A 6,645-nucleotide genomic window follows, 5' to 3' on the forward strand; every position below is an offset into this window, starting at 1 on the left:
AATGAATATAACGAATTCAAATTATTTCAAATATTATTTTGTTTGGTTTGATTATAGAGCTGCACCCGGCTGCTGATGACGCTGTAGCTCTCACAAAAGTTGTCAAAATTTGAAATAGTTCATAATCTTTTATATCACTTTCAAAGAAGAAACAGAATTATACATTATTTTCTTCGAAATTCTGTTTCCTTTTGAAATAATATGATCGGAAATATTCCATTCTCATGTTGTTTTTCAATGAAAGACGTCATAAGATTAAAACGATATTTTATATTTTGTGTGTAAATGTGCCATTATCCCTCCAATGTGAGTATAAAAGAGAAAATATAATATAAACCAAGCAATGTGAGACATTTAATATTGTATTGATTAGTTTGTTTGTTTGTTCTTTTTATTGTTGACTGACTTCTAATTGGTTGATTGATCGGTATGCATGGATTTGGTTGGTTTTTAGATTTGAATGACGGACATTTTCTATTTTGTAATGTTATTTATTAAATCCATTCACTTCAAATCATACAAATTATAAGTACAATGCAAACTGTAACAATGTAAATTCATACTGACGGGTAATATTGAAAATTGAGTAAGAATTCACACAGGCATATTTTTTCTATAATTATTCATTATATACAGGGAATTTAGACAAAAATAGTAATTTCCAGATCACATTGTCCAATGAAAAAGTAATAATAAAAAATCGAGCCCCCCCCCCCCAAAAAAAAAAAAACACATAAACACAAGCACACCATAGGTACATGTGCACACAAAACGAAACAGCGAAATAGACACTACATACATGTAATTATTAAAGCACAAAAGCAACAAACACACAAACAAAATCACAGGTCAATAGAGAAAGAAAGAAAGAAAGAAAGAGAGGAAGAAAGAAAGAGAAAAGAGGAAGAAAGTGAAAAGCAAAAAAGAACGAAAGGAATGGGAAAAGAAAGAGAGAGAAAAGAAAGAAAGGAGGAAGAAAGAAAGATCATTAGCTCGATCGATTTGAAAGTTGGATTGATTGATTCATAGATCACTGATTAACAAGGCATATAATTGATTGACTGATTTTGGATTGAAGAAATTGATTGAATGCTATATGAAACACTCTCAGAAGTGATTGGCCAAGACATTTAGGGGAAGGCGGGGTAAGTTGAGCATAGGGGCAAGTTGAGCCACCAGCCCCAGGCCAATAATGAATGAGTCAGACATTGTGGTGGTGTCATGTATTGATGACCCATAGCATAACCCCTAACCCCACCACATTGTTTTCAACTTTGAAACAAAAAGTAGTTATTTAGAGGGAAAATATGAATTTCAGCCAAAAAAGTAAAAAAGAGTGTGAAATAGATAAGTGCTTTATAAACACACACGTCTTTAAATATAATAAAGACATGATAACAACATTATTAGTCCAGGTATCGATCTTCATTCTTGTCATAGTCTTTTATATGATGGATGCATAATAAATGTGTGGATACAAAATTATCGCACTAAGTTCGGAATGGGGTAAGTTGAGCCAAACAGCATGGGGCAAGTTGAGCCATGGTAATTCCTATAAAAATCTATTGAAATGCTGGCTGAAAGGAGCAAATTTACATGACTGCTCTTTTCCTTTTAAAGGATGTTAGTATTTATAGAGAATTAGCAAGTGAAAAGACTTTAAACAAAAAATTGACATGCTGGTTCTCCCATCATACATTTTGTACATAGTTTTTGTGGCTCAACTTACCCCAGAAGGTGGCTCAAACTTACCCCATATATGGGGCAAGTTGAGCCATTTGACATCGTTTTTTTCAAAGGTCACGATGACTTTCAGTGTGGGGATAGAAAGTTATATATAGGTGGAAAATATTTCAGAAGAATTAAATTTCAAGGCAAGGTACTTATTTCGACAAGATTATTAATCATATCAATTCTAACATGCAAAAAGCAAAAACTCACAACTTACCCCGCCTTCCCCTACCTATCAAATAACCTAGTTGGTAAATATAACTGTCTCCAACCAAAAATAATGGACAAAACAACCCAAATTTGAGTAGATTTTGAAGCCAATGATTGAGGGGCGATTCCTCCAATATATACAGTGCGTATCAAAAAAAAGTTTACACTTTGAAAAAGCCCTGGGAATTCAAAAATATGCAACATGTGGGTAATTTTTTCACATATAATTATGGGTTTGGGTCTCATCTATCAAATGAAAGTAAAAGTTTTGACAGAATGTTACACTTGAGTGAGCACTGTCCATTTTTGTAAAGCTCGCAGAAATCTGTTTGCGCAGAAATGCTTGTTTTCACGCTGTGTCAAGGGGAAAGGGCGAAATCAAACTTACCCTGCGAAGCATTTCTCATAAATTTCCCTAGCACTTTTAGCCAATTGAAATAAAACAGATACATTCAAGCATTTTGTAACAATTTTGCCGCCCAAATTTGAAATTTTAACACTTAGTAAGCACAACCTTTACCCTTTTTGTGCCAGCTGGATCTGAGGACATAACTGAATCTGAACAAAAGTTTATATCAGCCATCTCCAGCACTTTTCACTAAGTTTTTATCATTTAAAGTGGCTTTACATTTCATTTTTCATTTAATACTTGTTTCTCCACACTTTTCCCAAGCTTGGCAATGATTAACAATATGAAAATCAAGCCTAAGCCATTTCATGTAAATCACAGCTCAGTGTAAAGCAAATATCGTCACGATGGACTCGGTGTGTGGGGGAGTGGGGTGGGGCGCAATGCACTCTTCGAAGTGTTTTTGGCAAGGAAACGTGTTTAAAAAGGTGAAAGATATCTTCAAATCAATTTTACTAGCTAAATTCCACGTGTTCTTCATGATTAAGGTCTACTTTTATTCGCATAACTATTTCAAAGTTCTGCGCAAATCATTTTTCACCAACTTTTCAAAAGTAAGTGGTGCTCACTCAAGCGGGAAATATTTTTCGACAGTTATATCGTCATTTGCTTAAATGGATCTGTACCAATGCTAAAATGTGGAAAAATCATCAGGATATTACAAATATATAATTTTACAGGATTTTTTCGAAGTGTAAACTTTTTTTGATACGCACTGTAGAAGACCACCTCGGTCCAGCTCAGTCTGTGAGTTTTCAAGTTGTGAAATAAAGGGAGGATAGGGAATAATTTTTACCCCTTTTTCAAAGGGATAATAAGAATGTAAAAAGGGAAGATATGAGACGTATGTATATATATATATGAATTCTCTAGATACACTGGCACCACCACTGCAATGATTTAGTTTGTTATATAGACTATACATAAAGAGGAATAGTTCAAGAAGAAAATGAGGAAAAGAAATACAATATCATGGAAGATGGAAGAAAGGGGTATAAAGAGTATAAAATCTAATTAAGACAGGTAGATGTTATTATCCCATCATTCAATAAATTGAAGACAAAAATGACGTTCTTTCAAGATGGGCTAGATGCATTGGCGGCACAAGAAAAAGAAAAGGGAAAGAAAATATTTAAAAAACAGAGGGAAATTGGAAAAGAAAAACAGGAACAGGAAAAATAAAGGAGAAAGAAGCTATCCATCCTTTCAAAGAAAAAAAGCTCCCAAAAGCAGTGGCAAAAATAGTAATTTCTTGACCGGTTGCCAGCCAAACCAAACAAGAAGAATATGTAAAAAAGTCATGCAAAGGGCATGTCGACCGCCCCCCACACACATACACTTAAAAAAACAATTAGATGCCACAATATTGACGTGATGTCGGGCACTTCAAGACCTGCAAACAATTGGGATCTTGATGGTGATTTCGCGGGATAAGACCGCCTTTCTGTTTATTGATTGCTTATCAGTTTGAGTGTGAACAAAATAATAAAATTTAGAATCATATCGAAAAACCGTATACCTCTGAATATTATGGGAAGCTTGTACTATTTGCATATTTAGTTTTGTTTTCAGTGGTAGGCTATTTAAACAACATTCTGTCTGCGACATTGCGTGCAAAACTTTTCTGAAACATTGGGGGGAAATTGATTACTTTCGAAATGTTACCTTTTTGCTGTTCAATCTAGCTTTATTGGTTGTTGTTTGTTTCACATCTCACAAGAATCTCTTTTACATATTGGAAAGATTTCTCATTCAGTTCGGTTCGTTATTATTTGTAATAAAGCACTGTTCTCTCGGAAATGAAGTTAACTGGCTTCTGCCTATCCCATGAGCGACATTTTCAGGGTCGCCGTTAGGGCGACTGCGATTTTTCAATTAGTGGGGGATGAAAAATCACAAAAGAGAGAGAGAGATGATAATAATGATGATGATGATAATGATTATGATAATGATTATGATAATGAATATGATAATGAATATGATAATGATGATAAATATAATAATAATGATAATTATTATATGTATATGTCTTTCAAATCAAAATGAGGATCTTCAACATGTTCAGCATGGTAGTGTATATGGCAGTAGCAGTTGCTTGAATTTTAACTTAAAAAGCAAAAAAAAAAATTCAAGCAATTGCTATTTCTCATGTATTCGGCCTTTTACTTTTGCAGCAAATTATTTGCAGCGGCGTAACAGGGGTCGGTGGCCGGGGGGAGGGGGGCAAAAGCCAACAAAAAATCCCGGTCATATCATGGTATACTATGAACAGGTGTAATGGTGGTATGAGGCGACTATTTTGAGAGGGCCAGATAATGCGTATCGGGCAGAATTTATCCTGAAAAAAAAAAACAGCTGAGAGCGAGCCAAAATTTTGTAATAGATTTTGACATGTCATCCAGAAAATAATATTCATGTATTTCACTTTTGTCTTTTCCATTCCTTTTTTTGGTGGTCTGTACGTCACTGTGAACAGGATTCTTTGCGGCAGTAGCGCGATCATAAAAAAAACCGAGGGGTACAGTATATGACACATGTGCTAAAAAGCTGCTTAATATAAGTCCCGAGCGAGCGAGAAAAAAGAATCACCTTTTCATGAGATTCTATAACTTTGAGATACTTTTGAAATTATATTCAGTACATACAATGATACCCTTCACTTTTCCTTTGCATTTCTTTCCTCTTTTTAGTTGTTCTTGTTTGTAGAACTTTTGGGGGCCAATGGCCCAACCCTTCCATACTCATATACGGCAGTGCTGTGCGGTTGGGGTCCGGGGCGGAGCCCCCGGAACTTCTTGATATCAAAGCCATTTGAACCTCGCAGATTGCCGCTATCTTAATCAAATATATTTGAACCAAATATATTTTAGGAGGCAAAACATAGCAATGTGGGAAAATTTACATCCAACATCCACTGCATGTTGGTTCTACTTCCTATTTGTCATTATATATTGATTTGTTTGTTGAATTTGTAAAAAGTCGCCAGGGTGCAAAGCGAGCTGGAAAAAAATTGCCCATTGAAATGAAATTATAATCATGTGCATAGATTTTCCCATCATATTCAGCAAATAATACTTTTCATTGTTTCCATTCATTTCATTATATACGTAGTCTATTTTCTCTTGGGTGTGGAACCAAGACCCCCCCGCGCCCCCCTGTACGCTAGTGATTGAACGATTGGGGCGTTTTAGAGCCATTTAATGGTTATAGATGAAGAGCCCCCACTGCACGGGGACGGGGCAAAACCCTCTAGCTTATAATTTGAATTGAATTGAATTGAATTGAATGTATTTATTGTCCTGTGTAGGAAATTCATTTCACATCGGGTTTACAAAAATTACAAATAGATATGCACATATAAAGAATGAAAATAGACTTACAATACCGTGGCATTACATACACAAAAACAAAATGCCGTATACGTTATTTCAAATATAATAGAAAAAGTACAATTGCAGATATATAAATTGATTAATTATTCAAATACTAATTGGTTTGTGATTCCATATCCAGCCCGAATACGGGGGGGGGGGGGTGGAACGGATATTGCGAGACGGTACATTAAAAGTGAGTATTAAAAGGGGGCGGGGTTCATAGTAAGCTAAGTGCAATTCCCCCTTCTATCTGACAACTGTACTATTAAACACATGTTGAGAATTTGGGACAAAAGACTGCCTAAAACGTACTTTGTTAGTACGGGAGACACAGAGGCGAACACCGGACCTATTGAAGTTGTAATAACAATGTAGAGGGTGAGATGGATCTTTTAAGATGGCCTGAACTTTAGCTAGTAATCTTTCGTTGTAGAGAGTTTCAATTGGGGGTAATTCCAGACCGATTATTTTCTGGGCAATTTTCCGTGGACGTTCAAGCTTCTCTTTGTTCGATTTAGTAAGGTTGCTATAGAAGCAAATTACATTGAACATCACAACTGACTGGATGATAGACTTGTAAAACAGGGACAAAATCGACCTATCCAAATGGAGCTTTTTGAGTTGGCGAATGAAAAACAGTCTTTGATTTGCCTTCTTTTGAATGGAGATTGTGTTTTCAGTCCAGTCAAGTGTATTCGTGATTGTGGTACCAAGGTACTTGTATTTCTTGACCTGGTCAATGGGCTTTCCATGTATTTCGAGTGGCATGTGCTCAGTAACATTTCTTCTAAAGTCAATGATTATTTCTTTTGTTTTTCCTTCATTTAAAAACAAATGATGAGTGTCACACCAATTAACGAAATGTGATACTTCTGAGAAGTAGCGGTTTGCGTCCACGGAAAGGAACCCAGATATTACGGT

The sequence above is a fragment of the Lytechinus variegatus genome, chromosome 7, assembly GCF_018143015.1.
Source record: "Lytechinus variegatus isolate NC3 chromosome 7, Lvar_3.0, whole genome shotgun sequence".
Taxonomy (NCBI): domain Eukaryota; kingdom Metazoa; phylum Echinodermata; class Echinoidea; order Temnopleuroida; family Toxopneustidae; genus Lytechinus; species Lytechinus variegatus.